The sequence below is a fragment of the Ursus americanus genome, chromosome 12, assembly GCF_024610735.1.
Source record: "Ursus americanus isolate L20-20 chromosome 12, mUrsAme1.1.p, whole genome shotgun sequence".
Taxonomy (NCBI): domain Eukaryota; kingdom Metazoa; phylum Chordata; class Mammalia; order Carnivora; family Ursidae; genus Ursus; species Ursus americanus.
This window is the reverse complement of record NC_142138.1, coordinates 9807620-9823970: the sequence shown is the minus strand read 5'-3', so window position 1 is coordinate 9823970 and position 16351 is coordinate 9807620. Positions and strand designations below refer to the sequence as shown.

The 16351-nt window shown below is 36.0% G+C and overlaps 1 protein-coding gene across 2 annotated transcripts in view; it reads right to left on the bottom strand.

Annotated features, from left to right (window-relative positions):
- Nucleotides 1-14003, bottom strand: part of ZFYVE9 (zinc finger FYVE-type containing 9) — a 118913-nt gene extending 104910 nt beyond the window's left edge. The window contains exons 1-2 of one of the 2 annotated variants that reach the window (XM_087865873.1): nucleotides 13885-14003; nucleotides 11571-11676 (exon numbers count right to left, since the gene is read on the bottom strand). The gene's annotated coding sequence lies outside the window, so the exon portion shown is untranslated. The remainder of the gene's footprint in view (nucleotides 1-11570; nucleotides 11677-13884) is intronic. The other variant, XM_045799543.2, reaches the window with a different exon arrangement.
- Between the last annotated feature and the right edge of the window lie 2348 nt (nucleotides 14004-16351).

Sequence of the window (16351 nt, the reverse complement as noted above, 5' to 3'; positions counted from 1 at the left end):
TAGGGATGCAAGGATGGTTCAGCATCTGTAAATCAATGTAGTACCACATTAACAAAAAGAAGGATAAATCATATGATCATCTCAACAGTGCAGAAAAAGCATTTAACAAAATTCAACACCCATTTATGATAAAAATCCTCAACTAAGTGGGTAGAAAACATACCTCAACATAATAAAGGCCCTCTATGACAAGCCCATAGCTAACATATCATACTTAGCAGTGAAAACCTAAAAGCTTTTCCTCTAAGATCAAGAACAAGACTAGGATGCTCACTCTCACCACTTACGTTCAAAGTAATACTGGAATTCCTAGCAAAAGCAATTAGGAAGAAAAAGAAACAACAGGCATCTGAGTCAGAAAAAAACTAAAACTATCTGCTCTTGCAGGTGACATGATATTATAATATACAGCACCCTAAAGACTCCACATACACACACAAAAAAACCTGTAAGAATAAATGAATTCAATAACATTGCAAGAATAAGTCAACACACAAGGGGTGCTTGGCTGGCTCAGTCAGTAGAGCATGCAGCTCTTGTTCTCTGGTTTGTGAGTTAAGCCCCACATGTGGCACAGAGTTTTCAATTTTTAAAATTAAAATCTAATTAATTAAGTTTAATTGATTTAAATTTAAATTTTTTTTAAAAAGTGAACACACAAAAATTAGTTGGTTTCTATACACTAACACCAAACTATCAGAAAGAGAAATTAAGTAAACAATATCACTTATGATTGCATCAAAAAGATTAAAATTCCTAGGAATAAATTTAACCAAGGAGGTGAAAGATCTGTACTCTGAAGACACTGATGAAATAATTAGAAGACACAAAAAGGTGGGAAGATATTCTGGGCTCATGGATTAGAAGAATTAATATTGTTAAAATGTTCATACTACCCAAAGCAATCTACAGATTCAATGCAATCCCTATCAAAATTCCAATGGCATTTTTCACAAAAATTTTTAAAAATCCAAAAATTTGTATGCATCCACAAAAGATCCTGAAGAGCCAAAGCAGTCTTGAGAAAGAACAAAGCTGGAACCATCACAATTCTTGATTTCAAACTATATTAGAAAACTATAATAATCAAAACAGTAGGGTACTGGCATAAAAACAGACACCTCAATCAATGGAACAGAAAAGAGATTCCAGAAATAAAAATCACATATATACAGTCAATTAATTTATGACAAAGGAGCCAACAATATATGAGAAAGGATAGTCTCTTCAATAAATGGTGTTGGGGTACCTGGGTGGCTCAGCCGTTAAGCATCTACCTTCGGCTCAGGTCATGATCCCAGGGTCCTGGGATCGAGCCCCACATTGGGCTCCCTGCTCGGCAGGAAGCCTGCTTCTCCCTCCCACACTCCCCTGGCTTGTGTTCCCTCTCTCACTGTCTCTGTCAAATAAATATTTTTTTAAATAAAAAATAAATGGTGTTGGGAAAGCTGGACAGCCACATGCAAAAGAATGAAACCATACACCTATTTTATACCATACACAGAAATCAACTTAACACAAAGGTCAACTTTACTCAACATGGATTAAGGACTTGAACATAAGACCTGAAACCATAAAACTCCTATAAGAAAACAGGCAGTAATAAGCTCTTTGACATTGGTCTTAGAGATGAGTTTCTGCATTTGACTCCAAAAGCAAAGGCAAGAAAAGCAAAAATAAACAGGTGGAACTACATCAAACTAAAAAGCTTCTGCACGGCTGAGGAAACCATCAACAAAATGAAAAGCAACCTACTGAATGGGAGAAAATATTTGCAAATCATATATTCAGTAAGGGTTAACATCCAAAATATATCCAGAACTCATACAACTTGACTGCAAAAAAACCCCAAACAATCCAATTAAAAAACACACAGACAGCCAACACACAGAAGAAAAGATGCTCAACATGACTAATCATCAGAGAAATGCAAATGAAAACCACAACCAAATCACACCTGTTAGAATGGGTAGTATCAAAACGGTAAGAAATAACAAGTGTTGGCGAGGACGTAGAGAAAAAGGGACCCTTGTATGCTGTTGGTGGAAATGCAAACTGTATGAAAAAGAGTATGGAGGCTCCTCAAAAAATTAAAAATTGAGCTACCATACGATTCAGCAATTCCTCTACTAGGTATTTATTGAAAAAAATGAAAATACACATACCACAACTATATGTGAAGTGATCGATGTTAACTAAACTTATGTGGTAATCATTACCAATATATACATATATCAAACCATTATGTTGTATACCTTAAACTAATACAATGTTATTTGTCAATTATATCTCAATAACCTGGAAAAAAAGTGAAAAATACAAAGATTTATGAATAAAAAATATTTACATAATTTATAAATCTTAAATACACAAGAATAAAATCTCTTATAAATCTATTCAGACTATGGTAAACTATAAAATTCATCATCTCAGTAGAGGTATTCTAAGATCTTTAAGCTGATAAAGTCTAGAAACCTGTAAGCTGACAATAATCAAAATGTTAATTAAAGAAGACAAACTTGGTGCATTTGAATAGGATTATGTTTCAAAAGATAAATTCCAGATGTTGAGAGTGTTATCTCTTTGAGATAAAGAGAAAACTACATTTCTATTTGAAAAGACAGCTTTTAAAGAATTGTTCCCAAATGGAACAAGAAAGTTCAAGCAAGCTTGGGGATGTGAGATATTAGTTCCAAAATGTTAATGATGATTCTGATTTGGTTATTCTTTTTAATAGTTCTTTTTAAAATAATCTCCACACCCGACATGGTGCTCGAACTCATGACCCAGAGATCAAGTTGACTGCTCTACTGACTGAGCCAGGCAGGCACCCCTTGGTTTTTCTTTTGAAACCTCTTCTTTTCAAGTACCATTTCTAAGAAAGACTTAGTCTTCTTGGTGTTAATTCATCTAAAAGCATTCTGTGGGCACATACACTAGGTGTGTCAACTACTTAACAGAATGCCAAAAGCACACAGTAGTTGTTCAGTAAATATTATCCCATTTTTTCCCTCTATTATAATGATCCCCATACTTATCTATCTCCTTAATTTCTCAAAATGTTCTTTCCAAACTGAAAATTCTGCTTGGCTTCTAACTGGTATACAGGGAGGCAGATCAAGGGGAGATAATATCACAATTTCCCTAAAATGTCTGAGTAAGGAAAGCATAAGAAGAGGGGAAAATAAAAAACGTAATATCCTGCTATTACAAAATTTAAGGTAAATATAAAATGCAAATTTTCTTTCTCCTCTGAGACATATAAAAGTGTGAATATTATTTCTTTCATTTTACCAATTTTTAAAAAAAGCTCAGGGGATTTAATGGATTTATTCAAATATTTCCTCATGATTATTCATTTAATCAACTTTTATTTATTGATTGGCTCCTGTTAAATAATTTAAGGTTAGGTAGACAAATAGGTTGCATAATAATCCCTTAATAGTTTTTCTTAAATCTATCTTTTGTGTGTAATGATTTATAGTTCAAAATCATTTTTATATACATGCCATTTTATTTTGATAAAAACTGCATAAACTTTCTAATACTAAGAGCATGAATGAAATTTCTCACAACACACAATCAAGCACATTTAATATACACCTATAATACTAAGCATTTCAGTCATTATATATAAAATATTAATAAATAATTGGATCTAACATATTTATTGTGCATCTACTGTATGCAGAGTATTGCAATCAACTGAATTCTCAGATATCATCCTTAACATCTAGAAGCTTATAACTTAATTAATGGTAAACAATGCTAAATAAGGAAATTAATATAATAAATGATTTTAATAACAACACAGTACAAGACACAAAGTACAACTTGATTAATTTGTCAGATGAAATTAACAGATAAGCGCTACAAAGTAAGTACTATAAAAGTTCAAGAAATGGGCAGGACCACCATCTGGATGGTCAAGAAAGGCATTATTTATGGATTTGAGCTGGGCCAGAAGGATGGAAATATTTTAACAGGTATTCCAGATGGCAAGATATAGAAGTGAAATTTCAAACAGGGAGAGACATACAAGGAGTTATCTGAGGACAGGCAATTATTGAGGGATCAGTGAAATGATCGAGTATTTATTTATATAGTTAACATTAGGACAAAGTTGGAGAGATAGATAGGCATCATATGCAAGCCCTGCAATGCCAGTCTGAGAAAGGTATTGTATTACTTTAAGCAATGGGGAGCACTATAGCACATTCACATAAACTTAATTGTAGTGTATTGTGATAATTGTTCATTCTATTATTAGTTACTGCTGTTAATCTCTTACTTTGCCTAAATTATAAATTAAACTTTATCATAGGTATGTATGTATAGGAAAAAAACAGTATATACAGGTTTTGGTACTATCCATAGTTTTAGGCACCACTGGGGGTCTTGGAACATATCCCCCATAGATAAGCAGGGACTACTCTATAAACAGCTGGTCAAGAAGCTGTACTGAACTCCGATGATTACTGATTCAGGCCAACATCAAAAATGAATGCTAAAGCCTTTAGGTAAATGGTTATTGGGGAAGAAAATATTCATAGTGCCTCAAAGTATTAGTACACAGATAATCACAAAGGAGAAAATATATGTTTATAGTAAAAAGAAATGATAATTATTACCTAAACCAAATGATCAAACTTAGCATCACCAACTGTTTAACAATAGTTAAATACAGATTAACATGTTAAAAAGTTTAACATGATGCACCTCTTGATGTGATGCAATGAGAAGTTTAAAATATTACCAACACAGTATTCTTGCCAAAAACGTTTAATCTGAATTGAGTCCTGAAGAAACAATTTGACAAATCTAGAATGCAAGGCATTCTATAAGACAACTGTTCTGAACTTTCCAAAAAATTCAATGTTATAAAAATCATCATCCCAAATTAAAAGAGACTAAAGAGATTAAATAACCAAATGCATGCATGAAAACTGACTGGGTCCTAGATCAGGAAAACACACATATATACATACACAGCAAAAAATCACATTTACAGGACAACCCAAGAAATCTGGACTATATATTAGGTGATACAATAAATTAATAACCTTTTTCTTAGATGTGATAATGTTATTTTGATTTTGTAGAAGAATGTCCTTACTCTTAGGAGATGTCTGCTGAACTATTTAGGAAAGAAGTGTTTTATTATCTGTATTTAACTTTCAAATGATTCAGAAAGAGGAAAGTATGTGAACGTGTGTATGAGTGTGGGGGAGGAGAAGAAAAAGAAAAGAGAAAGGAGGGAGAGAGGAAGAGAGGTGTTCAAAAAAGAAGCAAAATGGTAGAAACTGATGAATCTAGGTAAAGGCTATATGGGTCTTTATTGTATTATTTTTAATTTTTCAATAGGCTTGAGATTTTTCAAAAGAAAAAAAGAATTCTGAGCTGGTGAGAGGAAGCATTCCTTCTCACTCAGAATACAGAAATTCTAGAAAAAGATTATTTTAAAATAGTTTGTACAGTCAAATTCAAAAGCAAGAAAGGGAAATATACAGATACATAAATCAAGAAGCAAGCAAGCCACAGTAATGAGTGAAAACTGAAGGGTGTCAGTCCACAGGGGTCACAAAACTAGACAGCAACAGGCCTAGGATTTGAAAGCTAGCAGGAAGGATGGGAATTATTGGCTGCAAACTTACAGAAGTTTCTGCAGCAGAAGGGGCCAGACTGGGCTCTCTGAATGAAGCCAGGAGCTGGGGAAAAAACTATCCCAAGAGGCTACAAGACTCAGCAATGCAACAGGATGGAACAGAATGCCAATAAAATCAACTTTCAGAAATTAAGTTCCTACCCTGCCTCTCACTCATGATTGGGAATGATATTAAGTCTTTCTATTCCTGACTATAACATGGTTTATCTCTATGCTTGCTCAGCTCTTCCTGTGACTTGTAATAATAATGTTTTTAATTTTAAAAAGTCATTAAATATGGGACAGTAGGGAGAGGAGGGTGCGTGTGACTATAAAGAACAGTACAAGGGAGATTTCTGTGGTGATAGAATCATGTTAGATCTTCGATTGCAATGGTGGTTACACAAATCTACATGTGACGAACAGGAGAGATACACATTCATGAATATGCTCACAGCAGCTTTATTCGTAACAGCCAAAAGGTGGTAACAACTAAATATCTATCAACTGATGGATGGATAAATAAAATGTCAGTTTCCTGGTTTTTATGTTTTCTATAGTTACGTAGGATGTAACCAGGGAGAAAAACTGGGTAAATGAAGGGTACACGGGAACTCTTTATATGCTCTTACAACTTCCTGGGGGTCTACAATTCCTATAAAATAAAAAGTTGAAAAAATATTAAAAGGGAAAAAGTTATGAAAAATTCAATAGATATGGGAGCAGGATGAAGAGAGCATCTGTGTAAGGGGGAGTCAGAGCCCAAGTGTGGTAAAATAGATGCCCTTGTGTTAGGGTGACCCAACATCAGGAGTCAGAGACCCAGCAGGGTGAGGAGGCTGTCTGCACAGAAGGACAGCACAGCATGGGATGTCAGAGCCCAAGAGAGGTGAGGAAGGCATCCACATGAAGGGGATGGTCTGGTTAGGGATGAGAAGAGTCCACATGCAGGAGGGGGTGAGGAGGAGATGTAAGAGCACAGTCCAGAGTGGCAAGTCAGAGTCTGAGCAGGATAAGAAGAGCCAGGGGAAGGAGAAGGTGATACGAGACTGGTTACCCGTAGAGATGGATCAAATAAGTGACTACATGAAGGGCAACAGGGGCAAGGTTTCTTTTTTTTTTTTTTTTTAAAGATTTTCTTTATTTATTCGACAGAGACAGAGACAGCCAGCGAGAGAGGGAACACAAGCAGGGGGAGTGGGAGAGGAAGAAGCAGGCTCCCAGCAGAGGAGCCTGATGTGGGGCTCGATCCCACAACGCCCTGAGCCAAAGGCAGACGCCCAACCGCTGTGCCACCCAGGTGCCCCAGGGGCAAGGTTTCTCACTGTTAGAGAAGAGAGTTAAATGCACGAAAGGTGAAAACCAGAAAGAACCCCTCAGTGTTGGTTTGGAATTCAAGGTATCAGTATGAACTCACAGACTTCAAGTAACATGGATACTTATAGCAATAGATACAGGTGTAAATGTGTGTGTGTCCGCACACAACAGAGATAGATGTAAATGTGTGTGTCCACACACAATAAAGATGTAATTATGTGTGTGTCCGTGCACAACAGATATAAATGTAAATGTGTGCGTCCGCACACAACAGATATAGATGTAAATGTATGTGTGTCCTTACACACACACATATATTCTCTAGCTCTGTGCACAGGATCTTAGAGCAGCAAAACTCCATCTCTACTTCAAGTAGCAATGAGCATATACCTCACACCAGATTTGGTTTCTAAGTATTGTTATCCACTGAAAGGAAACAGGGCTCCATGGAGAAATGGCTAATTCCGCAGCTGGAGTAGAAAAAATACAAGAGTTTTGATGAGGATGTAGGGAAATATGCACTCTCACACATTACTAGGAGGAAAGTAAAGTGATGTTGCAACTTTGGGAAACAGTTTGGCAGTCCCTCAAAAAGTGAAACAGTGTTACCTTATGGCATAGCTATTCCACTCCTAGGTTTTACCCAAGAGAAATGGAAACATATTCACACAAAAACTCATACCCAAATGCTCACAATAACATAATTCACAACAGCCAAAAGGTGGCAACAACCCAAATATATATCAACTGATAAATGGATGAATAAAGTGTGATATGTACACCAACAAAGTGGAACATTACAGGGCAATAAAAAAAGATGACGAACTGCTGTATGCTCCAACATGAATGAATTTTGGAAATATTAAGGTAAAGAATCAGATACAAAAATCTATATATTGTATGATTCCATTTGTATGGACAGTCAGAATAGGCAAATCCATAGAAACAGAAAATTAATTCGTGATTGTCAGGTGCTGGGGGGAATTGGAGTGAAACAGGAAGTGACTGCTAATGGATATAAGATTTGCTTGAGAGGGTGATAAAAATGTTCTGGAACTACACAGTGGTGATGACTACACAACTCTGTAAATACATAAAAACCACTGGACTCTACACACTGTAAAAGAATGAATTTTATGGTATGTGAATTATATTTCAATTAAAAAAAAAGAACAACCTTGAATATCTTGTGTGCTGGCAAGCAAGTATGTGCTCCAAGAATGATGGGGACATGTCAAAATGACACAGAAACCAGCCTGAAGGAGTTCCCACAGGCTAAGTAAGAAATAAAAATAAATAATGATGGCAATGGATTATAACCCACTGAATAAAAAAGAGAACCATGAGTCTTTGCAATATGAATGAATGAATCCCAAGTGTGATGAGGAAGGGGTATTTACATAGCTTCAAAGTTTCTCTCCACAAAAATACTAAGTACCAAAGAAAAAAAGTAACTTGAGCAGCAAAGCCTGGCAGACACCATCTTATACAAGAATCAGAGTGAGCATCAGTAATGGGACAAATGGAAACCTATGCTCTTTGACAGGCTGCAATGAAAAGGACACAGCAATGTCAATACTGGGGAAGGTGAGGTAGGGAGCAGGGGCAGTCAGGGGGCTATGCGAACACCCTTTAATTTCTGCTCAATTTTGCTATGGACCTAAAACTGCTCTAAAAAAATAAAATGTTTTAATTAAAAACAAAAATAGCACCACTTCTGTGATATTCCCATGAAAATGCATAACCTGAATCTAGTCAGGAAACATCAGACAAACCAAAACTGAGAACATTCTACAAAGTAACTGATCTGCAATCTTCAAAAGTGTCAAGGTCAAAAAAGTCAAAGACTGCAGAACTGTTTCAAATGGAAGGAGACTACAGGAACATGACAACTAAGTGCAACATGTGATTCTAAACTAGATCTTCTTGATATAGAGGACATTATTTGTACATCTGGCAAAACTTAAATAAGATCTGAGAATTATATGGTAGTAATGAATCAAAGTTAATTTCCTGATTTTGATGAATGTATTGTGGTTACGTACAAGAATGTGCTTGTTTGCCAGAAACATAGTTTCAAAGGAGATGGGGCATGCAGTAGCTAGCAACTTACTCTCAAATGGTTCACAGAAAAAAAGTTCTTTGTACTTGTGACTTTTCTATAAGCTTGAGATAGTTTAAATTGTCTTTTTAAATGCACCAAAAGTATCTATCATATTTTAAATTTCCAGGGCACTTTCTTTTTCTAGTTATTTTTACAGCACCTTATTTCACGAATATAATTTCTTCTCTCACCTCTCTGATGCAATTACTAATTACCTATTGTTTATTGGTTTTTTTTTCCTCAAACTTTCTTCTGTTTCCTGTATTATGTCCTTCAAGTTCCTCTTTTGTACTTTTAGTCTCTGTCCTTCTTATTGGACACTTTCCCCAAATGCCTATTTATTAAATAAATGAAAGTACTAAAGGTCAATTGGAAGATCTGCATTCTTGGCTTCTCAACCAGGAGGCTTCCACTGCATGGTGATCAGGTGGGAACATAGCTATTTCATTGGGAGACCTCTAACTGCCAGTATAGATACGACTTTTCTTTAGACTCCAGAGAGAACTCATATAATCTATAAGGGAGTAAAAAGACAATTACCTTCTGAAGGAAAAGTAGAGGAAGGAGTGAGGGGAAGGGTCTCATTTTTCAATATAAAGGATTTCCCTTAATCCTCCAGCTTTCACCATGGTGCCTCATCCTTGATCTGTTATGTTTAGTGTCCCCAAATCTTGAGTATCTTTAGTTTCATTTTCCAAAGAAAAACCTGTGGTTTCCTGAGGATTTGAGAGAGGGGCAGTCTTCTCACTACATAAGCTGAGTCCCCCAGAGGATCTAAATCCTATGTCAGGATTCATTTTTTAGATTAATTAATTTATTTTAAGTAGGCTCCACACCCATGTGGCGCTTAAACTCATGACCCTGTGATCAAGAGTCACATGCTCCATTGACTGAGCCAGCCAGGTACCCCTTATGTCAGGATTCTTTACTTGTCTTCTTATAAAAGCATCCAACTCTTATTCAAAATAGAAGTCCCTAAATATTACACATGTATATCTCAAAAACGAAATACAATTACTTAATTTAGAACAGTTTTTTCCTGAGGACATCTTCATTTGATGTTGGACTTCTAGACCTCTTCTTTTTTATCCTGCTGACCAGAGTTCTTTTGGACACTCTCTTGAATCTCAGTCATAGGGGGACCCACTTTTATAGCACTGATCTGATTGCTCCTTTTATGTTTTCTTCACTGGTACTTCCTCTTTATGCTATCTACTAATTACAATGAACATGTGTATCTCCATGCACCAAACATTACTGAGTATCTACTGGGTAACAGGCACTGTCCTAGCCATCAGATTACAATGACAAATAAGACAATGTCCTTGACCTAATGGTGCCTAATGTCTCACAGGGGAGATGGATGAGTAAACTTAAAATATAAAACACTGTGCCAACTGATATATGCACAGAGTGCTACGGAGCCAAAGAAGAGGTGAAGCTAAATCAGACTGAGGCAAGGGTGTATTTTGGGGCTACTATGACAAATATTCTAATAACTGATTACCCCTGATTATTTACTATTTATTATTGTTGATAGTTTTTACAGTGTGTTGAAAACGTCCCAAAGAGGTAATGCCTGAAGAATAAGATTTTGCCCAGTAAAGGCAGAAAAGGGCACTCCCTTCATACACCCTCACATTAGGTAGCTAGGGTACAAGAAATACTCTTCCAGCTGCAGGCCCAGAAGTTTTGATCGGGAAGGCACTACTGAGTGCCACTCTGCTCCATTCTCAACTCAAGAGGAAAGGAGCTCAGTCTCCTATCACACACTGTCAGACCCATTCCCCAATCCTCAAAACTTACATGAAAAATCAAAGAATTCAGCCAGAGTATGCAACATGCCATTAGTGAACAGCATAATCAGTTTCTGAAACTAATCTCACCCACATACCCTCCCCACCACCACCATTTTCTACCCCTTCAGTAACTGTAAGACCTGAAAGTAACCAAACATGATTCCAGTCAGGAAAAAAAAAATCAATGACTCCTGCTCTACAAGAATTAGTAAAATACTTCCAATTTTCTGCTGGAAATTATTGCTCTTCACAATTAATCTAAAAATACAAAGTAAAATAATTTAATTCAATCTATATTTCTGATTCCCTGCCCCCAAATTAGGGGTAATTGCTTAAGTCTTGCATGATGACTAAGAAATAGAAATAAGATTAATTGGATTTTTTTTCCTCTTAACAATTATTGCTCAAATCCATGTTCTTTTTCATGCTGAAATTACCTTTCTATCCTCAATGTGAAAGTTGACTCCAAAAGGAAAAAGCCAAGCACTGGCAGAAAAATCAGAATTTTTGACATAATTCAACAGTTATTTAAAAATACCCCTTTGTTCTGGACTTAAGTCAAGTCTTTTTTTAAAACCACACTCCTGATTTAACAAGAGGCAATGTTATAAATGAAGCAGCATATATACATGAGCATTATTTTCTATAGATTTAGTTGTTTTCTTAAGTTCAATCTCTAATAGAAACAGAACACTGGTTTTCTTACCTTTTTCCCCTTACACACGTGATGAGGAACAGACTTCCCTGTGCTTACTCATGATGCTTGCCGCACCACCAGCCAGTCCTGCTGATTCAGTATGCTCTGTTTGATCCTAAAGAAAAAAAACCACATTGCTCATTACATTTGCTAAAGCAATAAGCCCTAATTTTCTTCATATAAACCTATCATAGCCAAACAAATGAAAGCTATGGGCGTAAATAATAAATTACTTCTTCAGATTCAAAGACCTGGCCAGCATGAAATGTAGCTGACACATTTTATTGTGTAAGAAGGCCAAAAGTTAAACATTTCAATGAACAGTTAAGAATTTTTTAACATTTATTTTCAATGGATAATATAAAGTGAAACATCAAAGGCAGGCACTTTCTACCCAATGGTTTTAACTATGTTAATTCATAAAAATACCACTTATTTTGTATTACAATAGGCCCTCCAAGAATCCAAAGCTAGCAAAACTGTTGCTTCACTAGAATGTGGGATTTTTTTTTTTTTCTGTACAGAATCCTTAAATTGAGATTCAGAGGCTTCCCGTTGAGATTTTTATTGCCAAAGAACTGTTTTTCCTCCAAATGGAATCTCTTATGATTCCAGTCCTCTTCTACTGTTTAGAAGCAATGGATCTCTTAGCCCAATATTAACCTTTATTGTCAGGGGTATGCAAAGACAAAACTGCAAAGCTTCCTCAAATGTTATTTCCTTCTTCTGAATGCATAACAATATCCATGAAGTTATAGTAGTCCAATTTAAATACCTTTGTAGCTGCTTAGAGAATTTGAAACTCTTTAAGAGCCTACTTTAGCCTTGGACAAGATTAGTAGTTGTAACCAGAATAAAATTAAGAATCTCATAATATCCATATAAAATATATAACATATAATCATAGCATTTTCAGAACAGGAAAGTATCTTAGATATGATCTAATGAACACCATGTAATTTTAAAGATAACAGGCACTAAAATAAATTTTCCTGGCATTATTGCAAATAAAATTCCATTATCTGATGTGAAAACGATGTACTTACTAAAAAATAAGAGAATAAGGAAAAAGCCTAAAATTCAAGTTTCCAGATACCAATAAAAAATATGGAATGAAAATTACTGGTAAAAGATTTTCCTAGCTTGAGAACTTGAAAAAAAATGTGTATTTGTTATATATTCTAAATGAGAGGTGCTGCTGATACTAAGAACCAGGCTTACATATATCAAATAAAGAACTAAATCATATCAGAAATAGGAAATGGCTCTACGAGGTAGAAGTACCAAAGCCAAAAGTAAATGAGGCAAAAGTAAAGTCCTCACCTCTAATTAAACTATTTAACTGAAGATTTTTTTAAATAAATAAAATTAACTCGACAGATTCAAAGTCAAATACTGTATATCTGTATCTATTTTGAAATGTGAGGCAAGTCCAATAATATTATGTAACTGTCTTAAACATCACAGGTTTTTCTTCTGGAATTTTATCCCTCTGACCTTTAGCCTCAGCTGGCAAAGCCTTAAGTCTGGTTAAATCCAACTGTCTACCTAACTCCATACGTTCCCCCAAGAAGCTTAAATGTGTCTAGAGGAAAATCACACAAGAAGGAGACTGCTCTCAACTTTACATTTGTGACTTCATACTACATTTCCCTTAGTCAATCTACTTCCAGCCCTGTACCTTATTCCTATCTTTTGATATGCCTGGAATCCCTTAACTCAAAGCTTTCATAATTCAATTCTTCCAAAAAATAAACCTTTAGTTTCCTGCAGGACAAGGAATAATGTTACTTGGCTACATAAGCTAGGGTAGCATACCAGCGTATCTAACCACACTTTCTACAGACTTCCAACCAATTTCTTTTCCAGCACTACACCTCACCTAAAGCCTTTAGAGATTCCTAGAGCTTCCAAGAGCCTTTCTAGAGTTTCTCTAAGGTCCTGTGGGGGTGTAGACTTGCTTCTCATCACATCTCCCTCCACAATTTATTGCTTCTTCAGTTCTAAGACCTTTATTTTACTTTTTCCATTCATTGAAACCTCCCATCCAATGGGAGGTTTCCTTTTCTGTTGTTTCTTCCTATCATTCAGTGGAGTTTTAGGGAAGAAAGAAAACAAGTGTGTAGGGGAGGGGGATCAATCCATTCTATTTAGCGACAAGTCTCCACTCTTATCTTTGAGAACAAACACATAATGGAATATAATATTGTATTCTTTCTTAAAAGTAGCCCTAAAAGTTGCCAATGCCCTAACAAATAGAGAAATAGATTTAAAAAACAAAAGGAAAGAGAGATAGACAAGCAATAAGTAATGCCTCCCTCACCTCATGTAAAAACATGCTTTCCAAATAAGAAACAGTAATCTAGTACTTTCTGCCCAGAATGAGCACTTTATGGTACAGCCTTTTCATCACCTTTTGGCATTATGGAATTCCTTTTTGGAAGGAACAAAAGAAGTTTAGTAACTGGATAGATATACAACATAAAATACAGTATAAAATGTTTTAAATACAGTTCAAGATACATGGGAAAAAATTTCAAAATGCCTTCAAGATTCTGCTCAATATCACCTCTTAATGTGAAATTAATAATCACTTAGTTCTCTATGCTCTCATAATACATCTATAACACAGTTCATATTACATGGTAATTTCTCCCTTTACAATCTGTTGCACTCCACTAGACAATAAGCCACTCAAGGCAGGAAACCCTTTATTCATCCTTTTATCCCAAGACCCCAACAGTGCTTGTCATATAGTAAATATTCAAAATACCCAGGATGATTTAATTAAGTATAGAATATAACACATCTCCCATGGCAAGGATTCCAAATAAATAGCTCCTAATTGCATCTCCCTCCTTCTATTTCTACAACTGCCTTATTTTAAGCCCTCATCAGTTCTCACCTTATCCCCCTCCTATCTCACCTACTTAACGGACACATCTCTGGATGTGAGTGATGGGTCTTCATTTGTCACCACAAATACTACCCAGATTGATTGTGCTTTTCTAGCTAATGAATAATTCCCCTTACTCTCTTCCCCCAAGAATGAAGTATAGTTTTTTAGCATGGCAATAGAGATCCTTTCAGAACTTGGTCTCTGCCTCTTTTCCATCCTGTTCTCCCACTACTTCCCTAAGCTCCAATCATACAAAAATACCCATATTTCTTGTGAGATGCTTTATCATGCTTCTCTATCATCTCTATCTCTAACATGCTAACATCTAGCATGTTCTGTGCCTATACTGAGACACTTTTGCCACTTTTCTTTGCCTAGCTAATTTGCATTACCCAAGGTTCAACCCACTCACTCTCAACTCAACCTGAGCAGCCTTCCCTGATTCTCTACAGACTGTTTTAGAAGAGTCATCCTACACTCATGTCATGCCTTCTCTTTACAAACGGCAGCACTTACCAAATTAATTTACATTGTCAGTATGCCTGTCTACCTCCCCACTGAACTATCAGTTCACTAAGAACAAGGACCATGTCTTCATTCTCTGTAAGCCAGGGCACAGTACAGAGTGTTCAACAAATGTTTCATGAAAAGATAAATCAAATGAGATTAATGAAGTCCATATTTAAGTAATCAAATTCATGATGAAGATTCCTTCCACCCTGATAATTATTTGTGAATGTGTGTGTTGTAGGAGAAAGGGATAGTAAGCAAAATATGCAAGAGAGAAACAAAAACAGAGAATTCTCTAGTGGAAGAGAAAAAAAGTAACAAGGATTTAAATAATAGGGATTTTTTTTTTCTTAAGTAGGCTTCACACTCAACATGGGGCCTGAATTCACGACCCAGGGATCAAGAGTCCCATGCTCCACTGACTGAGCCAATCAGGCACAATAACTGGGAAATTTTATTATTACTCTATAATACAGGCAATTTTTTTTAAAGATTTTATTTTATTTGTTTGAGAGAGAGAATGCACAAGCTGGGAGAGAGGCAGAGGAAGAGAGAGAGAAGCAGGCTCCCACTGAGCAGGGAGCCCAATGAGGGGCTCAATCCCAGAACCTCAGGAATCATGACCTGAGCCAAAGGCAGATGCTTAACCAACTGAGCCACCCAGACACCCCTATAATACAGGCACTTTGACATAAAACTACATTCTAGAGATTTACCTTAAAGAAATAATTGGATAAATAAAAAAAACATGGAGTAACTGTTAGATTGATGTTAAAATAGTAAAATATTGGGACAAATCTAAATGTCAACTGGAAGGAGCCATTTATAAAATGGTACAAATGGTAAGACTCCGTATTTGGGGAAAACTTAAAAGTCTTTTTTTTTTTTAAAAAGATTTTATTTTTAAGTAATCTCCACACCCAACATAGGGCTCAAACCTACAATCCCAAGATCAAGAGTTGTGGACTCCACTGACTAAGCCAGCCAGGTGCCCCAAAATTTAAAAGTCTTAAGAAATACACACCAGGGGCGCCTGGGTGGCACAGCGGTTGAGCGTCTGCCTTCGGCTCAGGGCGTGATCCCGGCGTCACGGGATCGAGCCCCACACTGGGCTCCTCTGCTATGAGCCTGCTTCTTTCTCTCCCACTCCCCCTGCTTGTGTTCCCTCTCTCACTGGCTGTCTCTATCTCTGTCAAATAAATAAATAAAATCTTTAAAAAAAAAAAAAAGAAATACACACCAAAATATAATAATCTCTTGGTAGTGTTTGGGTGATTTACATTTTTTCAATCTTCTATAGTCCTAATTTTTCTTGGAATGAATGTTTATTATTTGTTAATAACGGGAAAGAGAATTGAGGACACAGGAATTTCAATTAATA